Source organism: Peromyscus californicus, unplaced genomic scaffold (assembly GCF_007827085.1).
Source record: "Peromyscus californicus insignis strain IS unplaced genomic scaffold, ASM782708v3 Scaffold_18__1_contigs__length_77618521, whole genome shotgun sequence".
NCBI lineage: Eukaryota > Metazoa > Chordata > Mammalia > Rodentia > Cricetidae > Peromyscus > Peromyscus californicus.
Window position 1 is genome coordinate 16,515,083 of NW_026294480.1, and position 26,268 is coordinate 16,541,350.

Genomic DNA, 26,268 nt, shown 5'->3' on the forward strand with positions numbered 1-26,268 from the left:
AGTCTTCAAAAGAATAAAGAGAGGGACTAGATTAATGGCTCAATAGTTGAAAGTATTTATGGCTCTTCCAAAGTATGATGGCACACAGCTGTCTTTGACTTCCTTTCAGGGGATTCAGTACCCTCTTCTTGCCCCCACTGGGCACTGAATGTATATTTTGCCCAAATATACATGTAGGCAAAACACCCACAAACATAAAATAAAAATGAATAAATAATTTTAAAAGAAATAAGAGGCTGCAGATACGACTCATGTGCTAAAGTACTCACCACATGAACAAGCAAGCAAGCTGAGTACAGATGCTTAACAAACACACAAAGGCTGTGTATGTTTGCCCACACTTGTCATCCAAGGGACAGGGGGGCAGAGCTAGGGCCATCCCTGAATTCCACTGGCCAGCCAACCTAGCACAAAATGTAAGCTGAAGAGTCAATGAGAGTCCATCTCTCAAAACAGAAGATAGTGATTATTTCACTACACTTATTTTTATTATTGTTTATAATTTTATAATGCATAAGAGTTAGGTATATTGCATTGTATTTTTATTTTGAAAATTTTAATTTGAAATTTTGAAAATACATATATACAATGTCTTAGTCATCTCCATTACCCATCACCCCCTCTATTTCCTCTCCCAGTATATCTCTCCCACAATTTCCTTCCATTTTCCATCCTTTTATAATATAACCCACTGAGTCCAATTAATGTTTCTCATATGGGGTATGTGGGGTTATCTACAGAAGCAAGGGTTTGTTTCCTTAAAAAAAAAACATGTTAAAATCTACTTCTAATTCTATGGACTATGTTTTCATTTGTGTGTAGAGTTGCTTGGTTACGAAAATAGTTTTAACGTAAGTAACAGATTTGCCAAGTGAGGAAATGAAAAATAATTGACAGTCAAATTAGATGCAGAGGCCTCCTAAGCAATGGATACCTTAGAATCAAGAACAGTCTCCAATTAGTGCATATTGATTCACTTCACTAAACTTCAGAGTCAAAATACTATGAACAGAATTGTAAAGAGAGAAAAGTCCAAAATCTGCCATAAGAATTCAATGAACTTTGCATTTGGCTAAGTTACTAATATCAAAATCAGTTTGTTCTATAATATTGTTAAGGAGATGAATATATATATATATATATATATATATATATATATATATATATATATATATATATATATTAGTAAGGTTTGCTAACAAAAGGATGACAAAATTACAGCTGAAGGAAGAGTGTATAATCATCACCATGATTTTGAGTCCCACTTCCTGTCACACACTGTGTGCATGAATTTCCTATTGTGACAGGCATTATATTTGACAATTTACAAATGTTAATTTATGTAAGTCTAAAACAAAGAGAATATCATTTGCTATAAGTATGTGTATAAGTTGGCATTTAGTTTCCTATTGTTTGCTTGGGCAATGGAGAGGCATGTCTAGTGGATCTATTCACATTCTGTACATAGAAACAACTGCTTCTGGAACTAACTGCACACAGACTAACATAGTTCTAGTTCAAAATCATCAGGGGAATTTTGGCTAGAGCTTTCTTAGAAAATGACTCATAGTTTTATAGAGAATACAGGAATACAGTGTCTTTAATTTTTACTGCAGGCAACATGGGCAAAAAGCAATTGGTCTTACTGATTTCCGACATGTGACTTCTGTCCACAAAAGAAGATAGCGTGCGTGTACACTTACAGCATGTGGAGGAACACACAGACAGGGCACCAGAGGAAAAGTAGCTAGAGCAGAGTGATTCCAGGCAGGGTTACCAAGTGTCTCTGGACTCTCTCTGTGGGGTAAGGAAGTTACCTATCATGGTTACCTTTTCCAATTGTCTTTTCTATAATTTAAAACACATCACCAAATAGAATAATTCCCTTGTTATAGATATTAAATAAATTGATGTATTGATTCAAAATGCCCATGAACATGATTCAGGACCATTGTCTGAAGTCCCAGCTTTGTGTGCCTCACTACCATTAAATACCTTCTGAAAGGATCTAAGAACAGTCTTGATTCTCATAAAGAGAGCTCTTCATTTATTAAAATCCATGGCTTTGTCTGGATTTTGAATTTAAGGAAATGAAGAAACCCTAGCTCATATTTTTATAGTGCCTCAATAAGATAACAATATGAGAAAATTATTTTAAATTTCTTGATATAGTACAGAATTTTTAAAGAAATCATTAATAGTCCTGTTTTCCTTTCCTTCAGTCATCCTGAAGATATATAGCCTTATGCCATCCAATTTGACCGGTGTCACTAGTAGAAAATTCTGTCTTTTTTGTCCAGTGTGTAGTTTTGCCACTTTTTTTTGGCAAAATCAAGTTTCCATTGGTATTTGGGTTTATGTCTGTGTCTTCGATTTCATTACTTAATCAATGCATTTTTTATACCAATGCAATATTGATTACAAAATTGTCATAGTAAACAACCACTCTCTGACTGGATTTAAGGCCAACTCCATGAAATGGAACACATCCCTGACACTGCTCATGTGGCTGCAAACTGGAGACTAGCAGGCCATGGTGATGGTGTTAGGAGGAAATCCTGACTATTGTTGTGACAGAGAAAAATAGCAATAAAATGACTAAACATATCTTGGTTTGAATTCCAATTTTTGAATAAAAACTTATCATCTCTTATTTCAGCAAGGATATTAAATATTTCATTCTAAATATAGCCAGTAAACAAAGGCAACAATGGCAACTTTGCTGGTTGTCTTACTTAATACATATTATTTTTTCTTTCTGAACTTATTTGAACTTATGTTAAGAAAAATATCTAAATATCAAACCTGAAAAATAGGTATATATCAAAATCTCACATGATGAAGGAACATAATTTACTGAGAAACACCAGAAAATTACATCACGTATTGTCTACCACTTTGGTTGCTTGGCTGATACTTAAAATATACACATTTTGGAGTCCTTGGGGTCCTGATGAAATCTTTCCAAGAGTTAACATGTTATGGGTACTGGATTATTTTCTATACCTAGATATCTGGCAGGGACAATGTCAGCCCATTACAGTGTAACTCCATTCACACTCTTTTTCTATATGTGTATATATGTATTTTAACAAGTGTCTATAGAAGTTGGTTTCCATACGACCTTTCAAAAGTTCTTTAGTACTTGTTATCCCTCAATGTATTTCCTCTTCTATTGTGACCTCCCAAACCGAATTCCTTTAACCCTTATTGCTCCATTATTTGACTTTTCCACTTTATAGCACTATATTGTATCTCCTGTTCTTACAGATCCACTGTCATAGCCCCTTATTAATCTCCCAACTCTGGGTTTTCTAATTGAAATGGATAAAGACTCAAATCTAGCATCCACAAATGAAAGAATGTGACACTTATCTTTCTGAGTCTGAATTACCTCACTCAAACAATTGTTTACAGCTCTATCCACAAACCTGTAAATTTCATTATTTCTAGCAATTAAATTATATCATGCTATTTAAATATACAACATTTTTATTATCCTTTTATCAGTTGATATAAATTTAGGCTGTTGTCAATCTTTAATGAGAATAGAGATGCAATGAACATGGATAAGCAAGTATATCTGTAGCAGGAAATAGAGTGTTTGGGCATATATCCAAGTGTGGTATACTTTAATTATATGGTAGTTTGAATTCTACCATTTTGGAGAATCTTCACACTGATTTCCATACTGTCTGCCCCCTTTGCAAGTCCACTATCAGTGACGGGAGGACTTGCATCCACTAAATCATCTGCTGTCATTTATTTGTCATATTAAGTATTCTAATGTGAATAAGTTGAAATCTCAAAGAAGATTCTATTTTTGTTTTACTCATGGTTAACGATATTTAATATTGAAAATAAGTAAGTCTCAGCCATTTGCATTTTCATGTCTTCAGAACTGTTGAAGTTACTTGCTCTATTTTTAATAAGGTCGTTTATTTTACTGTTGTTCTTGATTTCCCTAGAGAACTTATTGGTAAGGGTCTCTTCTTGAAGACACTGCATACATGAACCATAGAACATGGAGAAATCAAGCTAGTACACACCTAGAAATTTAGATACTTGTTTGCTTCCATATTTTTGGAAGACGCTGTATATGCTTCCAGTGGAGAAAAACAAACAAATAAACATAAGAAATATCAATACTTCCTATCTGTGAACTCTGTAATTTACAACAGTGACCAGAACAGCATCACATACCTACAAAGGCAATAGTGGCAGGACCTCATATTGGTATTCCAATCACTTTGTGATTGGATTTAAGTCCACCTCTACCAGATGAATCCCATACCTGGGCATTATATTAGATCCAAAGACTTAGAGCTACAGAGGACATAGTTCCTATGTGAGAACCTAGTGATGTTCGTCCTTATAGGCACAATATCAAACCTACTCTTAATGACTTGTTGTACACATAGATTAACTCATTTCCCAACTTTTATCAGAGATTCTTTGTTGTGAACATAGAAATTAATACAGAAATCCACAGTTGATCATGGTACAGAGAGAATAGGAGATTACAAATGCTCAGCTGTAAATCATCATCTGAATCCCAATCTTTCTTCTCGAAGCTCAGAGATGATTATAGAAGAGGTATCAGAAAGACTTAAGAGTCAGAGCAGATAAGTGGCTACAAATGAATAGTTTTCTCTTCTCTGGACACAATAAGACAGTTTTTGTCATTAGTATTTTTGATCTTAGCCATTCTGACAGGTGTAAGGTGGTATCTCAGAGTCATTTTGATTTGCATTTCTCTGATGACTAAGGATGTTGAGCAGTTCCTTAAATGTCTTTCAGCCATTTGAGATTCTTCTTTTGAGAATTCTCTGTTTAGCTCTTTAGCCCATTTTTTAAATTGGATTGTTCAGTATTTTGATGTCTAGTTTCTTGAGTTCTTTATATACTTTGGAGATCAGTTCTCTGTCAGATATAGGGTTGGTAAGGGTCTTTTCCCACTCTGTAGGCTGTCTTTTTGTCTTATTGACCGTGTCTTTTGCCCTACAAAAACTTCTCAGGTTCAAGAGGTCCCTTTTATTAATTGTCCTAGGTGTCTGTGCTACTGGTGTTATATTTAGGAAGTAATCTCCTGTGCCAATGTGTATGGTGGTATTTTATTTATACTGAAATGTGATTTTAATTGTATGTTAATAAATAAAGTTGCCCGGGGGTCAGATCTATTAGAGCCATAGCAAGAGCATGCCGGTGGTGGCGCACGCCTTTAATCCCAGCACTTGGTAGACAGAGCTAGGTAGATCTCTGTGTGTAAAAGGATACAGCCAGCATTGGAGACACATGCCTTTAATCTCAATCCCAACCATAGAAGACTTGGAAGTCTCTACAGACAGGCAGTGATGAGGCAGTCATGTGTTTGGGTTTACAACCAATGAGAAGGCAGAACAGAAAGACTATATAAAGACAAACACACAGGAAGTAGGTCCCTTTCCAGAGAGCTCTCTTGGCTGAAGAGGATCCCTGAAGCAGGAAGGGTAAGGCTCTTAGCTCTGACCGCTTGGCTTTCTTCTCTGAATAGGTTCTGTGTTTCTTATTTAATAAGACAGTTGGTTACATCTACAAATGCGTTCAAGAGAACTTCCTACTTTCTCTTCTATCAAGTTTAGTGTAACTGGGTTTATGTTAAGGTCTATGTTGGAGAGGATGTAGAGCAAAGGGAACACTCCTAGTTCAAACTTGTATAACCACTGTAGAAATCAGTATGGCGGTTTTTCAGAAAATTGGGAATCCATCTACCTCAAGACCCAGCCATATCACTCTTGGGCATATACCCAAGGAATGCACAATCATACCACAAAGATACATGTTCAACTATGTTCATAGCAGCACTATTCATAATAGCCAGAACCTGGAAACAACCTAGATGCCCATCAACTGAAGAATGAATTAAGAAAATGTGGTACATATACACAATGGAGTACTACTCAGCAGAGAAATTTGCAGGCAAGTGGATGGAACTAGAAAGTATCATCCTGAGTGAGGTAACCCAAACCCAGAAGGACAAACATGGTATGTACTCACTCATAAGTGGATACTAGATATAAAGCAAAGAACAATCAGACTGCAACCCACAGAACCAGGGAGGCTGCATAGCAGGGGGGACCCTAGGATGACTGTGGCTTATAATAAGTTTTGTTTTTACCCAATCACTGGGCAAGCCTCAGTGAAACATTTCATTGTTTGGATAAGAACTTGTACTGTATCGAGCTGATAATAGAAAAATAAATAAATAAATAAAAATAAAAAAAAAGACAGTTGCATTTATGAACTCGCATGTGTTGTGACAGCAAGCACAAGACCTGTGGGAGCTCAAACACGACAAAATCCAGCTTGGGGTAGGGAAGGCAGCAAAAGTTCCAACTTCTGCTAAAGAATTGCTGGCAATTGATAATCTCTTGGAGAGACAGTTGGTTTTCTTCAAGGGTGCGACCCATTGTAGGTTAAGCACATTCCAGAGAATGGCTCCATGTGAAAGAGGATTTGGGAAAGACAAATTTTGTTTGGTTAGATTTGACAAAAAGAAGACAGAAAATTGGCTAGATAAATTGTGGCTGCAGATTCAAGAGGAGTTAGAGAAGAGGGGGTATATGATCTAAACACAATGTATGAAATTCTCAAATAATTAAGAAAATTATATATATATATATATATATATATGGTCTAAATTATATATATAATTTATATATATATATATAAATTATATATATATGGTCTGCAGTACTTTCAAAATCAACTACTAAAACAGAAAATGTATTTTGCAATCATTACATTTGACATATGAAAATCTTGTGCTGATATTCATGTGAGTACACTTCCATTGCAAAAATTCAAAAGCTAACATTGTCATTTCAATTTTATTCTTATTTGAATACAATTGATAGTCTGGCAAAAAAGATTCATAAGAAAGATCATAATCTGCCTTACTTCCCCAACTGGCACTGGCAATCAGCACTCTAATTTTTGAATTTATAACATTTAAATGTTATAAAATATATGCTTCTAAATGTGTTTTATTGGGACTACAAGGTAAATAACATCTTCAACAAATGGAGTTTTATTTCTATTTTTACTTCTACGATTTTATTTTCTTCCTCCCATTAGAAAACTTCAAAGAATATGCTACACAAACTTGATACTAGCAGGACATTCCTGATCTACTTTCTGAATTTAAATGTGAATATTCAGTTCTCAGAAACACTTTGTTTGGGAGAAAGCAATGAGGATTTACTACATAAGACAGATTCTGTCCATACTGACCTACAAATATCAGATGAATTATAAGAAGGAAGAGCTGTTATATCTGAAATTATTAGCTACAGAGCTTGAAGATTTTCAAACATGTTCAATCACTTCCATATCTAAAATTCCATTACATATTTATTCATATTTCAATTCCTGGTTTACTAAGTTTATAAGGATAGAATTGAAAAAAAAAAAACAGATTACAAAGTGAGAGCAATGGGACATTTATCAAATATTTAGACTGAAACATAAACATAATCATGATTTAGATTTTTGCAAAGATGTTGATAGCTTACCCAAATTGCTAGTTTTAATCCAGATGTCTGGCAGAATACAAGGAAAATAAGCATTTTGTGAATAAACATGAGCTCTATTACATGAAAATGCAATTTACTCATTGATTTCCAATTTTATTTGTAAGAGAGGGAATAATCATGACTGTAGAACCTGTCTTGTGTCTGAGAGCAGAACAAAGCTTGTGCACGATCTGTCCTAGGGCCATTTTGTTAGATAGACTGAATTAGGTGCCAATGAAAGTTTTAGGCTTGCCTCTTTATGTATTCATTTTGATAAGGTCAAAAATGTGTCAGAAGATAAGATTTGCTCTAGGATTCATGTTAGAACATGACTTTACAAGATCTAAAACAAGCCTTGTGTGGCTCTGTTTTCCTAGCACACAGACAACACTTGCTAATCCTTTATCCCTGGATTTTATTAAATCTGTAGCTTCCAAGGTACTTAAAAATATAATACATTCCACAAGCACTCTATACTACTGCTGATATGTTCACAGAAATTGAAATGTGTGTTGACACCTACTAAAGTTCCCAGTCACATTCGACTTAAGACAGTTTGTAAAATTTTTGCAGGTTGGAGCCTGTGGCTCCCTTTTGAGTATGTAGGATTTGTTCTTAGTGTCATCGCTTGGGGGCAATTAGCTCAGCACTTTTGTTTTTCCAAGAAAATAGATTGGTTTTTGTGAAAGCCTGATGATTTTTTTTCCAGTTTTAACCTTTTCAGTTTCAAAAACCTAATTATTTATTTATGTTGTTAATTTTTGGAATAAAGATGAAATTCCTTTAACATGTAACATAAAACAAAGAATAATGCCCCACTTCCCCCTCCCCTCCCCAGATGCTGAGAACTTCAAAGCAAAGTCACTTTATCTAAAACTCGTCTTAAAAGGTGACTGTGCTTAATTTGGCTTTGGCCATAATATTATCAAATAATGGAGATAATTAGGTTTGAATTATGGAGAGAGAAAGAGAGAGACAGATGAGAGGGGAGAGATTCAGGAAAAAAGACACCATGTTCACTCTTAATACTCAGGTTTGCTGCTCCTGGTGATGTATATTTAGAGCTCTGGAAAAAGGGATTGCTCATTCTCTGAGACTTTGAAGCCAGTCTGTCTGTTCCAAGTATCTAGTTACAGGTCAGTCTGTGCTACATAGTGAGACATTGTGTCAAAAACGAAAACCAAACATTCCAACATTCCATGGTATTGAGTCCTAGATAGCTGTGGAAAAGTGGCTCATACTGGAATAGTGTTGACAAAATCTACAATGAGCAAAAGTATAATGATTTATTTTATTTCTTATTAATTTAATACCACCTGTAATTCAAAACCTCCAATCAAAACATTCACTTAGCAAAAGCTACCTGGAATATGGATGCTTATCATGATTTAGTTTGTGTCAGTGGTTGTAGTATTTTAGTAACATGTTTTAAAATAGTGAACATTTGTAAAGGATTATTTTAGTGACCTTTAGGGTTTCAGTACGCAATCTGAATTATTACACTAACTACTGTAAAGGTGTTTATATCAGCTTCATACCCATGGTAGGTGAAGATAATGAACGCTGTTTGAGTAAATGGAATATGGATATAACTATTTATCCGTGGAAATTAGAATATAATTTTAAGAGAGTCAGCTTCATAGAATATAAACCTAACTCGAACTCACATTTGCCTCCTTAATGTTTTTGTTTTTGAATGATAATGTGTCACAATTGCAACAAAAGAGTCCTATTCTTAGTTACAAATTAAATCTGAGGTAAGCTTGTCATTAATTCATTTATTTAATATTTTGGTCATTGCTTTCTATTTATCTATTAAGAAAATTGTTAATTTCAATTATTTCTATTTTACACAATATTTTATACAATAATACTATGTGTCCTTAAAATTTTCTCTGTTTTTTTTTTTTTTGACATAAATAAATTTAGGAAAGTTGGGTTTTTTGTTTGTTTGTTTGTTTTGTTTTGTTTTTCCTGATGTCTAAAATTTACTTTTCTCCTCTCATGTATCTTTTCTGTTTAGGAAGTCAGAGAACCTAGCGACATTTTATGTGATAGGCCAATTGAGGATACTCACCGATGATTAATTTTCTCTTGTATTTGCATGAAAGTTGACAGGTATCTTATTTTCCCTACCTTAAGAATAATAGAAATCCACATTTGCAAGACACCTATGTAGTTAGGGCAGACCCATGTTACACTTATGGACCAAACACTGTGTACAGAACTGAAGACTGACATACAGAATCCTTTACCATGTTCTATATCTATGCAGACATTTAAAGAAAAGAACTCCAAGGTGTGGAACCTGCACAGTGGAAGAAATCATGATTTTGGAGTCATTGCATGGAGAATTCTCCTAAAGGGTAAACATATGTCAAAACAACCCTGAAAATGAACAAGGAATACATTGTAAAGAAATGGAGGTGTGTAGGCCTAGTATTTGAGGATTTTAATCTCGCCCCTGCCGTGTGTGTGTGTGTGTGTGTGTGTGTGTGTGTGTGTGTGTGTGTGTGTGTATGTGTGTGTTTGTGTCTGTGTTTGTGCATGTCTGTGTGTCTGTGTGTGCCTGTATGTGTGTGTCCGTGTTGCTTTCTTTTTAATATTTAGATAAAATTTAAACTATCCTGGGCTTTTTTGTTTTTCCATATGAGATTGAGTATTGTTCTTCCCAGGTCTGTGATGAATTGTGTTGGGTTTTGATGGGGATTGCACTGAATCTATAGATTGCCTTTGGTAAGATTGCCATTTGTACTATGTTAATCCTACCTATCCATGAGCATGGGAGAGTTTTCCATTTTCTGCAATGTCTTTCTTCAGGGACTTAAAGTTCTTGTCATACAGGTCATTTGCTTGTTTAGTTAGAGTTACCCCAAGGTATTTTATATCATTTGTGGCTATTGTAAAGGGTGATGTATCTCTGATTTCTTTCTCAGCCCATTTGTCATTTGTATATATGAGGGCTACTGATTTTTTTTTTTTTTTAAGTTAATCTTGTATCCTGCTACATTGCAGAGATCCACATCTGAGCCCCAGGTGGAGCTCCGGGAGTTCAATCAGCAAGACAGAAGAGGGATTGTATGAGTGAGAGATATTGAGATGATTGGAAAAAGCACAGCAGGAACAAATAGCCAAACTAGTGGAAACGCATGAACTGTGAACCAATGGCTGAGGAGCCCCCATGGAACTGGAGCAGGCACTCTGGATAAATGAGACAGTTGATTAGCTTGCACTGTTTGGAAGGCCTCCAGGAAGTAGAGCAGGGACCTGTCCTTGGTACATGGGCTGGCTTTTTGGAGCCTGAGGCCTATGCTGGGACACTTTGTTCAGCCTTGGTGTAGGGAGGAAGGGACTGGACCTGGCTTGGCTGAGTCTACCAGGCTGGGCTGAATACCCAGGTGAGACCTTGCATTGGAGGAGGTGGGAATGGGGGGTACATTGGGGAGAGGACTGGGTTATGGGAGGAGGGAGGACAGGGAAATCCATGGTTGATATGTGAAATTAAGTTAATTATAAAATAAAAATATTAAATAATTAAAAAATAACTATGAAGCCCTGGCAGGTCTTGAACTCACAGAGGTCTTCCTTTCACTGTATCTTGAGTGTTGAGATTAAAAGCATGTGATACCATGCCCTGCTAAAGAAATTGTTTTTAAAAAGCTAATGACAATGTCTCTAAGAAAGCATTTTCTGCGAGGCAACCACTGCCACAGAAGGTTTTCAAAAAGCATGATAAAAACTATGAGATATACAGATCATTTTTACCATGAAATTTGTATTATCCTTTATTAAAATATAAACTACTTAAAAATGATTGTCAGATTCATCCTAGAGGATTTTGATCCTCTTGCTTGAATTATCTCTCATTTCACAACATAAAATATAATACACATGACAATTTTGAATAGAACCAGTCACTGTAAACAAGCACAGAATTTGTGCTTTATGAAGTCAACATTCAGTTTCATAAGAGGATCTCAAGAGTTACTTAGGTTAAGGAAAAGTATCTCCTAAGAATTGTACATTTTATGTACAATAATATACATAAGAATATATATTAACATGAGCTGGAAATCTGCTCCCTGTACACAGATACCACACATGTAACTTCACAGTATCTCCCAAGGCATTATGTTCTTAGTTGACATATAGTATATTTCCAAATATTGCTACATAATTAAAGGACTGTACAACAAGTGATTGTTATCTAACTGCCAAGTGCAACTGTTGGAAATTCTTAAATAAGTGCATATAAATTACATTGTTCTCTGTGAATATTAAGAGACCAATATAGTTTTCTTCATAAATTATTCATATCCTATATTTCTCAACATGCATACATGGTTTCTCCATTTTGTTGGCTAACTTTTGATTTCTAAATTGTACTTGTGGAAGAATTTCACACTGAATTTTTGAGCAGGCACTGAAAGTATTATTTTTAGAAAAATTTGAAATTTTGTCCCAAAACTGAAAGCTCAATTTGGTATAAAGTTCACATAAGAAGTATTAAAAGAATGCTGTCTTTCAAAATGGGAGAATCAAGCATTTCTATACTTCCTCCTCTCTCCATGGGCAAACAAGTTTTTTTTTTTTTTAACTCGTGTAAAAGAGATGAACTAAATGTTTCAAATAAGCTAATGGTATCATAATGAATTCTTGACTTTATGTTCTAAATTGTAATATTTTTAAACATTTTATTTCTTCCTAATTTTCCATATTCAGTATTTATTCATGAGATAAACTGTTGGTGTGTGATTTTCTGTTATTGCACACTACTGTTTTCTAATTTACCAGAAGAATAATCATAAACATCTTTTCCAAACTTGGACTCATTAATCATCAGATAGTAAATTAGACTTAAATTTTTTTGTTGTACTCTGTATATAAAGGACTCTTTTTCAATGTAAATACTATTCAAACAGTACCATGCTCAATGCTTGTAATATTTGTTAACTCCTAAAAAATAGCAATAGCAACTCACTTTTCATTTCTGCTTCTTAAATATTGATTAGGTTCTAATGCAAGGAACTGATTTTAGAATGGAATTGTGATATATACGGAATGGCAGTAGAGCCATGAAAAATGATGTCCTTATGTAACTCATTGTCAAAGTATTTTAACAGCAAATATTTCAAAAACATTAACAAAGGCAGCCTCGGGAGTCAACTAGAAAATTAAAAGGTAAAAGAGAGTGGCTTATTAGCAAAACATCTTAATACATTCTAGAGAAAATGTCCAAGTTCATTAGCTATAGTTCCCAATGAAAATATTGAAGGAAGGAGAGGTTGGCTTATCAAATCCAGAGAGAAGTTGCTGCCATACAGAGTGATGGACTGACAGGGAGCAAGCCTCTCATAGTGGGATTCAAAGAAGGCTGAGGGAAAGAAACTTAAGAAATGGCATCTGTTTTCCTTAGTATGTGTTCAATCTTTCTTCCTTCCACTCTATAACTTTTTTTAGTATTGAGATTGCGATAATATCTCCTGTATCTTTTTTTCATTCTTGTAAAATTGTTGTTGCTAATCATATTTAGAGACATATGTATTATGTACTTGTGACTATGCAGTGAAGTTCTTAACTCAAAATGAATCATAAGTCCAAATAGTCAATAGATTTAACATTAATCAAAGAGTAGATAAGCTTCTTAAATAATTTTTTGTGGTGGGGGGGAGGAGACTTGTTTTCTCTGTGTAGCCATGGCCATCCCTGGACTCAATCTGTAGATAAGGCTAGCCTAGAACTGATTCTCCAGCCTCTGAATCCTGAGTTCTGGGATTAAAGGCATGCACTATCATTGCCTGCCTCTCCTTTTTTTATTTATTTGTTTACTAACTTATTACTTACTTATTCTCTCATATATTGCATCCTGAACATGACCACAGTTTTCCATCCTTCTCTCCTCCCAGTCCCTCCAACCTCTTCCCCTCTCTTTGAGATCTATAGAGACTGAAGCAAGAATTACAGAGCCTGTATTGGTCTGAGCTGGGTTCTCTGCATATATGTTATGCTTTTGTAGATCAGTGTTGTTCTTGGACTCTGAACAGTGGGAGTGAGGTTTGTCTCTGACTCTTTTGCCTGCCCTTGGGAACCTTTTCCTCCTACCAGGTTGCCTTGACTGATGCTTCCTAAAGATTCTTAAACTTAATCATTGTCTAAACCACTTTTTGTCATAAACTTAAGGACTCAATTTTTACTACAGTGATAACATGCTTTTCATGTTTGTTCCTCTCTATTCACAGTAGCAAAGAATTAGAAGGAACGTAGTTATCCATCAACTGATTAATAAATAATGAAGATATGGTACAGTTATATAATTGAATATAATTTGTGTATTTAGAAAAGTAGTGTTCACTGTTCAATAAATGGAATTGGAAACAATCATCCTGAGTGAAGTAACCCAGGCATAGATAAATAAACATCATGTATTTTCTTTTATAAGTGCCTACAAAATAGTGTGAAGGTTGGGAAAACAAAATTTTATAGTTTCATTGAAAGTCTACTAGTACAATAGCCTTGTGAAAAGATTATCCACGTATTTGTCCCCTCCTATAGTGGTCTACTAACAAGACACAATTTAAAGAAGGAAAAGAAAATCTTACAGAACAGTGGTAACATTGGAGAAATTAGATGCTCTAGAAAGCAAAGTGATAGCAAACTTCAGCTCATGAAGAGATTGTGTTAAATGAAAATCAAAAGAGACATCAAGATGGCAACTTTAGAGACAGAGAGAGAGAGAGAGAGAGAGAGAGAGAGAGAGAGAGAGAGAGAGAGAGAGGAATGAAATAGATATTCACCACCTACTCTCTCAGGTGCTTACATAAAGCAAAGGACAAACCGAGAAAATTATTGTCCCGTGGAACTTTTCTTCTAGGTTAGAGTAAGTGCACAGAAGAAAGCACAGTGACTAGATGATAATGAGGGTGTAAAGGGTGCATTGTGTGACATGTCACATTGACATTGAGGTGAAGAAAACAAGGAATGAACTGTGCCATATTCTATTGTTGTCACCACAGAGAAATGACAGCAAGGATTTCAGTTGGTGTAAGGATATACAGCAGGGAAGCTGTAGTATGGGGAGCAGATATGAAACCTTGGTGAAGCTGAGTAATGGAGGAAAGTCCAGTATCACAGGGCCATGAATCCAGCCTCAGTTTGTTGTTAATGGTCATTAGAGCAATAAAACTAAAGAAGCTATGGCTGAGGTCCAGAAGTTATCTCTACACAGAGAGGGAATGTGGAGGGAGAAGGATGGAGAGATAGAGAAGAAGAGAAAGAAGGTGAGAAGAGAGGGAAAGGAAGGAGGCCAGGGAGCTCTTGAAGAGAGTGTGGTGATATATTGTGTATCAAATAAAGCTTGCCTGAGGATCCAAGAGACAAAGGAACAAGCCACAGGAGAAACTTCTCACCACTACTGAATCCTACGGCCAAATGGAAGGTGAGATCCTATCTCCATGAATCCTCTGACAGAATGTCCCTGAGTCCTCAGCCAAAAGGACCTCCAGCCAGAAAGGCTTCTAGTGCCTATCTCCTCATGCCTTATATGCCTTTCTCTGCCCAGCCATTTCACTTCCTTCCTGGTGCTAGGATTAATGGAGTGTGTGCTTCCCAGATACTGGTAGCAAAGGCATGAGATCTCAAGGGCTGGGACTAAAGGTCTGTGACTCTCCAGTACTGGGATTAAAGGTGTGTGCCACCAATGCCTGGCTCTGTTTCTCCCCTACACTGAATCAATCTCATGTAGTCCAGGGTGGCTTTGAACTCACAGAGATCAAGCCGGATCACTGCCTCCCAAGTGCTAGGATTAAAGGTGTGTGCCACCACTGTCTGGCCTCTATGTTTAATCTAGTGGCTGGCTCTATCCTCTGATCCTCAGGCAAGCTTTATTTGATACACATTATATGGATATAGGAGTGGCCACTGACAAGTTGACCAGTTGACCTTGGTAGGGTACATATCCAGTAATGTATGAGGGGCACAAACTGTACTTAATGACATAAAAATAATAGAGGAAAAAAGTTGGGATATCGGGATACTGTGGAAGATCTGGAAGAAATTGGAAATGGAGGTGATTATGATGAAATGTTATTTTATTAAATACTCAAAGCACTAATAAAAAGACTAAATAAAAAATGACAAAGTTGATTGAGACTTGTAAAACAGGGAGAGCAAGAGGCAGTTGTTTACTGGAAGCAGAAGAACACCCGAGAAGAAGCAGGCAACTAATATAACTCTTCAGGAAAATACAGGTACTCAGTTCCATGTATTTAACTTAAGATCACTGATAAATAAATTTGCTAGGAGTAAGGAGAAGATGTTAGCAAGTATAATGTGCTCTCTCATATGAGAGCACATGCTAAGATTATTCAAAAGCAAATTCTCATTCCAGATGGCAGGCTGTGTCATCTTGGACATGTTTCAGGAAGAAAGCAATAGTCATAACTGAAAATGAGAACAGAGCTCACACACTTGCACGGCTTTGTCTGGTATGCTCTCCCTAGAGAGAACATTAAGTCTTTCCATCTTAACTCATGAAGGAACTTAAGAGAAAGATAATTTCATTTTTAATTTCTTGTTTGGTTTTGAGGAACTGATTCCTAGAAGTGAAAGGTGTTTGCGTGTTGTCTGCTGAGAGAAAAATACTGTGACTGCATAGGGGTATTTTGGCATGAACAATGCCTGGTAACAAGAAATGCTTTAGTTTTGGCAGCTACCCTGAGCCAAGTGGTCGAAACAACAGGATTTTTCTGCATATACTTCTAGGCAGGGCCACCCCAGATCAAACGGCTAGTAAGAAAGTTCTAGGCCAGAGTTTACCATGTGGTTTTCAGATTCTTGCTTTTTGTATGAGTAGTCACTTGACACAGAGTGATGGAGACATCTCTAGTCTCTTTCGAGTCTTCCAAGGAAACAAACTCCATTCTAGGCTCCACTCTCTCTTTACATCATCGACAACTAATTACTTCTGATCTGTGTTGTTCTAAGATCACTACACCTAGGGACAAAGTTTCAAAATGGAAGCTTTGGAAGAGCAGGTTTAGTTCACAGGAATGCTGGCAAGAGGAAAGAGCCAATATGTCCTTCTGACACAAACTGTACATTACACAAATATTTCCATTCAGTTGCTCTCTTAGAAGGCTTCCCTGATCATCCTGTTGTACTAAAGAAGAAAACTATATTCGTGCCTAATAAATTGCAACCTATTCAAATGATGACTGAGAATTCCTGTACTTTTGTAGATTTACTAAGGGACTATTAAAGGCACAATTCTCAAGCACTTAAGCCTTGGAAAATTCTCTCAGTTCCTACCTTATTTCCCTGACTATAATTCATATTGTATATGCTCCTAAGACAATTTCAGGCTTGTTTTAACTGTATAGTGGGTTTGAGTATTGTGGTAAAATCCATTGTTTCTAACTTTTGTATCCGATTTCCCAAGGAGCTTTCTTTTCTAGGACTGTTGAGATCAGCAGCTCTCAAAGACATTTTCTTCAGCACAAACTGCCTAACTTAAATGGAATTTTGATTATAAAATTAAAAGTACCCAAACACTTTATATTTTGCTAATATATGCTGAATTAAATGTTTTTGCTTTTATATTTACACTAAAATTGTTTTCATATCCTATGAAATTCATGATTACAAGATACTTAGCATTGGCGATTGGACAATGATAAAGCAAATATTCAATCATCAAGTCATGATGCATAAAGTAGAGGGTAAAATGATGCCTTTAGGTTTAATAAACATTCTAATTGTAATATCAAAGTAACCAGAGGAAATTATATATGTAGGCCAGAAATTTCTAATACACACACACACACACAACCTTGGCATGGAAATGGCAAAATATTTAGAATAAAATTATAAGGACATAGTACTACTTTACATCACATTTAAAAATAAAATCTATGCCAAAACTTAGGTTTTATTAGGTTCATAACTCACACATTGCACACATACACACACACACACACACACACACACACACACACACACACATATATATAGGTATCTATACATTGTACACATTAGGCATACTTATTGAAACACTAGTCTATTTTTAGTAATTAATTTTTCTTTGTTAATTTTAAGAAAACTTAGAATCTTTTCAACTTTATTATTCATAAAATGTATTTCATCTTAAAATTTATATCCATAAAGCTTAAGCATAGGTATTTACAAATTATATATATATATATACAAATTATATATATATATTTATTTATTTATTTATATAAAACTTTAAGGCCATCATTTCAGAATTTATAAAAGTCTTGCAAATTAAAACAACAAAAATGTATTTGTATACTGTACATGAAGGAAAACACAATGATTTAATTTGATAGTATTCTAAATATATTTTGTACTGATAAAGTATATCTAGTCCAATGAAATCTGACTAATTCCTCTGCAATTATTTCTGAAATGCAGCTTGTCTTAGAAGTAGAAGTAGCGAAACACACTTGGGCTTAATGAGATTTTCCTGGGATAACTTGTTTATGTGTGGCAATCAACTCTGCCCTTTCTAATACAGTATTTGTTTAAATCTCACAGAGATAAATTGAGTGCACTGGTTCTAAATTGAAGATCTATTAAGTAATAAGTGAATGTATTTACAGTCACCTCTGGGTTACAGACAACATTTACCACAAGATAAAAACATGTTGAGTTAGAAGAAACTGCAAATTGAAATAAGAGAGATTTCAGTAATGCAATCAAAATTTCAAGATGTGATGCTGTTAGGGTTTTCTAAATATTTCTAATTTCTTTATATTGAATAGTGATTGTGCTTTAGAGCAGTAATTCAAGAAAAATTTTGCTCTACTTCACATAATGTGCTAAATAATTTTAGGCCAATAGTGAAGAATATAAAAATCAAGGTATTCCAGTTTCTTGAAGGAATAGTTGGATTAATCAAACTTTCCCTTTTTCTTTTGCTTATTAATTTCATGTTAGAGCTAATGAAGGAAATGAATTCCTTTGATGTCTACTGTAAGGGCACAGTAGCTATGGCATATGAGGCCCAGGAAGGGTGGTAATATAATAATAACAATGCTGCTAATTCCTATGGAATTCTACTTCATTATCACAAACAAATAATATCCAGAAAGCATCAACTTTTTAAAAGTGAATGCTATTGGAATAGGATATTATGTGCGAAAAGTGGAAAATATTTTTGTGTTACAGACAGAATCATAGAAAACCTTCATAATGTGTTTTTCTTATTATAACATATTTTTGGAAATACTCACTTGCAAACAGTCTATGTATCATAAGGGTAATTTTTTTCACAGTACAGTTATGCCTTAACTGTTCATATCTAGTTTATACATAGTTTGATCCAATTACTTTCCAAGGAGATTTTGTGAAGCTTAATTGATATTTCATAAAATCAAGCAAAATATTTAAAGATTACAATCAATCATGAAGCTTTTCTGAATGTCTCATCAATTATGAAATCGAGCAAACTATTTACAGATTACAATTAATCATTACATTCATTTTTAAAGTGGCATTTTAGAAATATTTACTAAGTGTTCATCTTAAATAATATAACAATGTTTGGAAAACTAAAGTCACTCCACACCAATTATAGTATGTTCAAGTCACATGTCTTTTCACCTGTCTGTGTTTCTCTAGGTTTGTAGTTGTGTTATTTAAATTTCTTGTGTGCATGGCTTTACCATGACATCAGGAAGTAGAGCTGTTATGCTGACACACAGAAGAGTCTGACCAGCTGTCAATCAGCAAAATTGGCAGAACACTGAAGCTGAAACTTAGACATGGCAATGAAGCCCCACAATCCTTTTGTAATCAAGGGAGGTTAAAAAAAATATCAACATATGAGACACAGTCACTATGCCTTGCTTCACCAGTGGTTAGCAATTTGCTCTCTCTCTCTCTCTCTCTCTCTCTCTCTCTCTCTCTCTCTCTCTCTCTCTCTCTCTCTCTCTCCCTCTGTGTGTGTGTGTGTGTGTGTGTGTGTGTGTGTGTGTGTGTGTGTGTGTGTATAGGGTTTCAATAGGATATATACAATTTCTAAGGTTAGTTTGAAATATGAATTTTTAGTAGGACAGTAGTCTGAGAGAATCATACAGACATCTGTAGGTAATCCCAATAAACTAATAGGTTCTCCAAGCAAGACATACAGTCTTCTCTTTGATCAGTTGGTGATCTATGGTCTAAAGATGACTTTTTTTAGAAAAAGTCACATAATGTACAGTATTCAATTAGTATGGCAACACTTATTAAGTGTGGTTTTTAAAGCTAAAGCCAGAGAACTTTCTTGTGCCACTCTGCAAACACTCACTCACCCTGCCAGAAATAACTGTCTCCTATCCCATTAGGTCAGAGCCTCACATAGCTCAATGCTCTATCCTTCAACATAACAAGTCATCTATGAACTCAGGTTAATTTGTCATCACCAGCAATGTTTACTTTAAACACACATGTACCCTGCCATTAGACATCTAGTGAGCTCTACTCTATCCCATAACATTCCGTGGCAGAGACCATGCAAGTTCAGAAGTTCATGTAATGTGAGAAAATGAATCTGAGTCCTAATTATGCATGCTTCAAGCATGTAGTGAGTTTTATTACATTTTTCATTACATGTTTATTATTATATTTTTCATTTCTTCAGCATGACTCCCAGTAATTGCAGTACTTTAATAAAACTTATGTTAAGCAATATATTTTATTTGCAAAGTATTAAAATACAAATAAGTCTAAATTTCATCACTATAACCAACATTTCTTCAATGACGTGTTGCCAGTCTTTAATACTGTACCGCAGTATACTTAAGATGAGTGGTTATTTGAGTCAACATACAGGGATCAGTATAAAGGATGTGAGCTGAGAGGTATAGAAGACTCGCCACATTGCCTACATGTACAGGGTTTTTCTTTCTCCTAACATGGAGTTTAATTAGCTCACAAAAAAAAGCAAAAAACAAGAAAACATCAACTAGTAATGCTGCTGTGTGCTAGATTCTTGGCTGTAAATAGGAATTGATTATGACAGGTTGACTGATGAAGAAAATTAATTCTGCCTATAGTGTCAAAGTTTGATAATAATATCAGCATCTCCCCCAAAACCCATAATAATGAGTAGATTAAGTCTTTATTTGCTATGTTCAGTACTAAGAAATGCATGTGGATGAAAACACAATAGAACAAAAACTACCTAAAACATAGTATAACTTTCATTTTACAGATAAACGAAGTATAATGAAACTAAATCAAATATATTTTCTTCATTTATGTATATATGTTTTTGTGTGTTTACATATTCTTGCATGTGTTGACATGTATGTGGTAGTAAACGTTTGTGCATGCATATGGAAACCAGAGATCACATCGATCTCTTCCATAAACAATTGTTAACCTTATTTATATTTAACAGTAGGCTGACCTGTTAACTAGCCAAAAAGATCGGTGGCCTCCTGCTGCCGCCTCTCAAGTGTTGGAATTGTAGGCAAGAGCTACCCTTCTGGACTGTAAGCTTGAGTGCTGAAGTCTGAACTCAGGTACTTATTCTGCGAATCATCAATTATCTTCATAAATCCTATGAGTGGGATCCATTTATAAGTAACACCTTTCAATTAATGAAATTCTTCCCAACACTGACCATCCATAGATTTTTACTTTAACCTAGTCTAGAAGCTACCTACTATTTGAAGTGTGTTACAGAATTGTAATTCATGGCCTGCATTTGAATTTTTATATATAAGATGACAGATATGTTCATCAGATTTGAAACATTTCCCATCAGAAAATAAGTCAGTTGAAACATATTACAGACTATTGTAGCATTTCCTCATTTGTTAATTAATATATCAAAGACCTTTTTAATTATCTTAATTTTTGAATAAGTCAAAAATCTAAGGTTAATTTTATGTTTTGCCTGTTCCAGTTACACTGGGTATACAAGAAAGAAACTTTACTTTTCTTGAGGATTCTGTATGATTTCCCCCCATATTTGTATAATATTAAAAGAATTAAACAAAATTAACTCACTGCGTTCTTCATATTTGTTTTGTATTTCAGAGAAAAAGGCATAGATTCATGACTTCAGCTGCTTTTTAATTAAAACTTGGTTTTGTTGAAAAATATGTGATTCCACAGTGTTTGTTACTATTTGTGTTATTAACAAAAGTAGATTCTAACCACTTCTAGAAGAAACAGCAAAATTACGTTGCTCGAAGGGAATGGAGCATGGGTATGAGAGAACCAAGCAGATGCAAATACCAGCAGATGGGTATTCCTACCTGGTAGCTGCCAATCAGTGTCCTAGAAGCAAAGGCTTTGGAAATATGAAATGCACAGCTTTCTCTTCCTGCTACACAAAGCTGGTATTGTACTCCTGCACTTCCATCCACATCTCAGCAGCTCTGCAAGACAAATTCTGATGATCTTACAGAAAACAGAAGCATTACTGCGTCTGTGCTGAACAGGAGGCCAATTTCTGCATTATCTTGCTCATAAGCTGAAGCCAAATGTTCTAGAAAGTGAGGTTGGCTTAAACATCAGAGATAAAACAATGAAAATGAAGATTCAAATATGCTTTGCTAATATTATACTGTAAAGCATGTTTTACAAACCCTAAATCTAAATCAAGCAAGTATCATACTCATTGCTGGGTCTTCCCTGTTTGCAGAAAGACCTCAGCAACAGCACTGCTGACCTGCTTCCCTTCCCCCACAGAAGCACCTAGAGAAATACATTTTCTCAGGAAAAAAAAAAAAGCAAAGAAATAAGGCTTAGCACTTCTCTGTATATTGTTATAAGAACCTCAAAGTACTCTTGCTCCACATGCTCTTGGTTTTAGAGCTTCAGTGAACACAGTCCATAAATACACAGCATTGTCACCATAGATGCAACACCCACACTCTGCAGCCTTAAACTGAGCCTTTGGGTGCATGCCTTTGTATGTTGAAGAAACCATTTTTATTTCACCTGTCTGCTTGTTTCCCTGTGGCTTTTTGTAAAGCTTTGGTGGATAATATGTAAATGCCATTCTTGTAATAATATTTATTTCTTGGTAATGGACAATAAAACATCAATAGATTGTCATGAAATCTTTTAGAAATATACAAACATTTCAAAAAGTTTTGAGTTTAAAAGCACATGACCTTCATATATTTATTTTCCTATCTATGGGTAATTAATGTTGAATTTGTATTTTGTAAATACCAAATTACATAAATACTTCTATTGTAATAGATTTCATTAATTAGTGGCTTGTAGCAGGAATCTTAAATGTTCTTATTAATAAAATCAAACCTGAGCCAAGTATTGGGCTGAACACTGGAAGGTCAGAGAGACAGAACAAGCCACAGCTAACCTCATCTGGCCAACTTCTCAGCTGATCTTGTTTCCTCAGACTGGAAGCCTCTGTGTCCTCATATCCAAATGTCTCTCAGCTGAACTGTGCTGCTCAAAACCTAAAAGCTTAACCAGCCAAATGCTTAACCACCCAAATGCTTCTAGTTTCTGGTCTTCATGCCTTATATATCTTTCTGTTTTTGCCATCACTCCCTGGGATTAAAGGCTGGCCTTCTGGGCTTAAAGGCATGAGTCACCGTGCTTGGCTGTATCCTTGAACACATGGATTTCTGCCTCTGGAATGCTAGGATTAAAGGCGTATGCTACCACTGCCTAACTTCTATGTTTAATATTGTGGCTGTTCTGTCTCTGAGCCCAGATAAATTTAAGAGGGTGCACAATATTTTGGGGAATGCAATACCACCACAGTGGCTATCAAGATTTTGTGGTTATTCTGTTTCTACTGGCCTAGAGGACTCGAATGAAAACAGCAAATGTTAGCAGTGGGAATGAGCACTGCCTGTAAATGTTGGCTATTATAAGTTATATTATATCTTATGAAAGTATCTTATTTGAATAGAAGGTGTTTGTTCACTACAGTATGTCTGAAAGAAAGAAATGTATTTTCATATGGCACTTAATTATGAAGCATATTACATGTACTATATGATCATTATATTTTATATTTTTCTTTACCATGATCACCAAAACTTAAACACAGTTAATGCTTGTAAAATCTGTATCAATGCTTATGTATTTAAATACTTAAATGGTATTTGATAGAATATAAAGCTAATTCTATTTACTTATAAAATTTTAACTGTTTTATTTTACAATGTATATAAGCATGCCAGTCTATTATAATATCATAAAATAGTTAAATATAGAATATATTGTGATGATAATAAGGAAATGAAGGTGTCTTGTTGATCCTATGTCAATCTAAACAATTTACCACTCAGGACTCAAAGGTTCAGATGTAATTTAGCCAATGATAGTTTCCATACTTTCAGATAATGGCCTCTGTTCCCTACATAAAATTTAGTGTCCCTTTGTAGACTGATGACTTTCCCATGTTACTCTAGTTTCGGAACTCCCAGGAACGCAGATGCATGCAAGAGAGAATGAAGTTTACAAATCAATGGTGAATGCTGTGGGATGTTCTGTATGTCAAATGTGTTGCTGATTGGTCAATAAATAAATCACTGATTGGTCAGTGGCCAGGCAGGAAGTATAGGCGGGACAAGGAGGAGAAAAAACTGGGAAGTGGAAGGCTGAGTCACAGAGAGACACTGCCAGCCGCCACCATGACAAACAGCATGTGAAGATGCCGGTAAGCCACGAGACATGTGGCAAGGTATAGATTAATGGAAATGGATTAATTTAAGCTGTAAGAACAGTTAGCAAGAAGCCTGCCATGGCCATACAGTGTGTAACCAATATAAGTCTCTGTGTTTACTTGATCGGGTTTGAGTGGCTGTGGGACTGGCAGGTGACAGAGATTTGTCCTGACTGTGGGCCAGGCAGGAAAACTCTAGCTACAAATGGCGTCCAACGTGGTGGCAAGAGGTTCCACCTAAAAACTGAGAAAAAAAGATTCTAAAACGGAGCTAAAAACAGTTCCTAATTGTCTCTCTCAAATGAGCGGCAGCTGCCGGTTTGAGCTACTGGTGGGTTCCTAGAGTGTGTGCTCGACCTGCCATATGGCGGGAATGAGGCCCCTGCAAGTGGCACATTAAGCTGCATGGTGGATTTAGCCTTTGCTAGTACAAAACAAAAAAAGAGGTTTCTGGGCTACACGCTGCTTGGATAAAAGCATAGACCCACGATAGCTCCCAGAGCTGGCGGTAAAGTACCACGCCATGTTGGGAAGCTGAGGTGGGCGGAGCCGGCAGCCACAGCTGCTGCAGCTTAAAGCAATAGATTCACAATAAGACAGATTCAGATGTAATAGTTTAAAATGTGTGTAAAATATACGTAGGCTTGAAAGAGACAAAAAAGGTGATATATACAGTTATAGAAACAAATACATAGTTTTAAAAAATAAAGTCTTTAAAGAGACAGTAAAATTAATATAAAAAATAAGCCACGTGAAAATGAATATTACACAGAGAATCTGGATTGTGTTGTCTTTGGGATTTTTAACTACAGAAAAACATTTGATTGTAAAAGCTGTTGAGTTATGCCAAAATTTTAAAGGTACCTTGACTTCAAAATTTGGATATAAGGATATGCTGCTTTGGAAAGGAGATTCTGCTTTTGTTCCCACAGAAAGCCAGAGGCTATGGTTTTGTTCCAGATTAAGATACATCAGGTTTGACCAGCCAAGACCCCCTGACAGGTGACACCAAGGCCCAGATGATCCAACATCCAGAATGGTTTCAAGGCAACTGGCTCAGACGATACACCCTCATGGACTACTCCATGATCCTAAAATTTTCTTTGTGTCCCCATAAGATACAGCACCCCCCTAAAGCAGGAAGTAGTAAGAGAAGCTACGCCCAAATTCCCAAATATACCAAGCTGACTTTGGAGATGTGTAAAGGTTAAAACCTTCCTTTTTAAGAAAAGAAAAGGGGAAGTGCTGTGGGATGGTCTGTATATCAAATGTATTGCTGATTGGTCAATAAATAAATCACTGATTGGTCAGTGGCCAGGCAGGAAGTATAGGCGGGACAAGGAGGAGAATAGAGCTGGGAAGTGGAAGGCTGAGTCACAGAGAGACACTGCCAGCCGCCACCATGACAGGCCGCATGTGAAGATGCCGGTAAGCCACGAGACATGTGACAAGGTATAGATTAATGGAAATGGATTAATTTAAGCTGTAAGAACAGTTAGCAAGAAGCCTGCCATGGCCATACAGTTTGTAACCAATATAAATCTATGTGTTTACTTGATCAGGTTTGAGTGGCTGTGGGACTGGCAGGTGACAGAGATTTGTCCTGACTGTGGGCCAGGCAGGAAAACTCTAGCTACAGGTGAATACAAATAAAATATCACGTTTAATCATATGTTTGTAGTAACTGTTAGGTGAGACAGATATGTGTACATAACAGCACTCTAATTTATTGAGCTTTTATGGGAACACATAAAACATGGAGATTGGGGCTCTGCTGACATGAGACATTGGGTTTTGCAGTAAAGAGACCCTTAGAGAAAACCAAAAGTGATATGCAGCAAGAAAGGAAAGAAAACATGAATTGAGGAGAAGAAACAAGTCAAAATGAGGAATTTTTATTCTTGGGGAGGAAGCACTGTGATGTTTATAATTTTGTTACAATTTCCCAGAGGATATATATGAGACAGAGTATTTTACAATGCCACACAAAAGTAGATCAATATCTTTGAGGGGCTTATTTGTGTTCTAAAGAAAATAATTGTGCTACAA

The 26,268-nt window shown here is 35.7% G+C and overlaps 1 protein-coding gene across 3 annotated transcripts in view; it reads right to left on the minus strand.

Annotated features, from left to right (window-relative positions):
* The window catches only part of Cdh18 (cadherin 18), an 845,179-nt gene that overhangs the window by 498,984 nt on the left and 319,927 nt on the right, over window positions 1-26,268 (minus strand). The window contains exon 1 of one of the 3 annotated variants that reach the window (XM_052743064.1): window positions 21,824-21,942. The exons of the other annotated variants lie outside the window; for them this stretch is intronic. The gene's annotated coding sequence lies outside the window, so the exon portion shown is untranslated. Of the gene's footprint in view, window positions 1-21,823; window positions 21,943-26,268 lie in introns of those variants that run through there. 3 annotated transcript variants of the gene reach the window in all.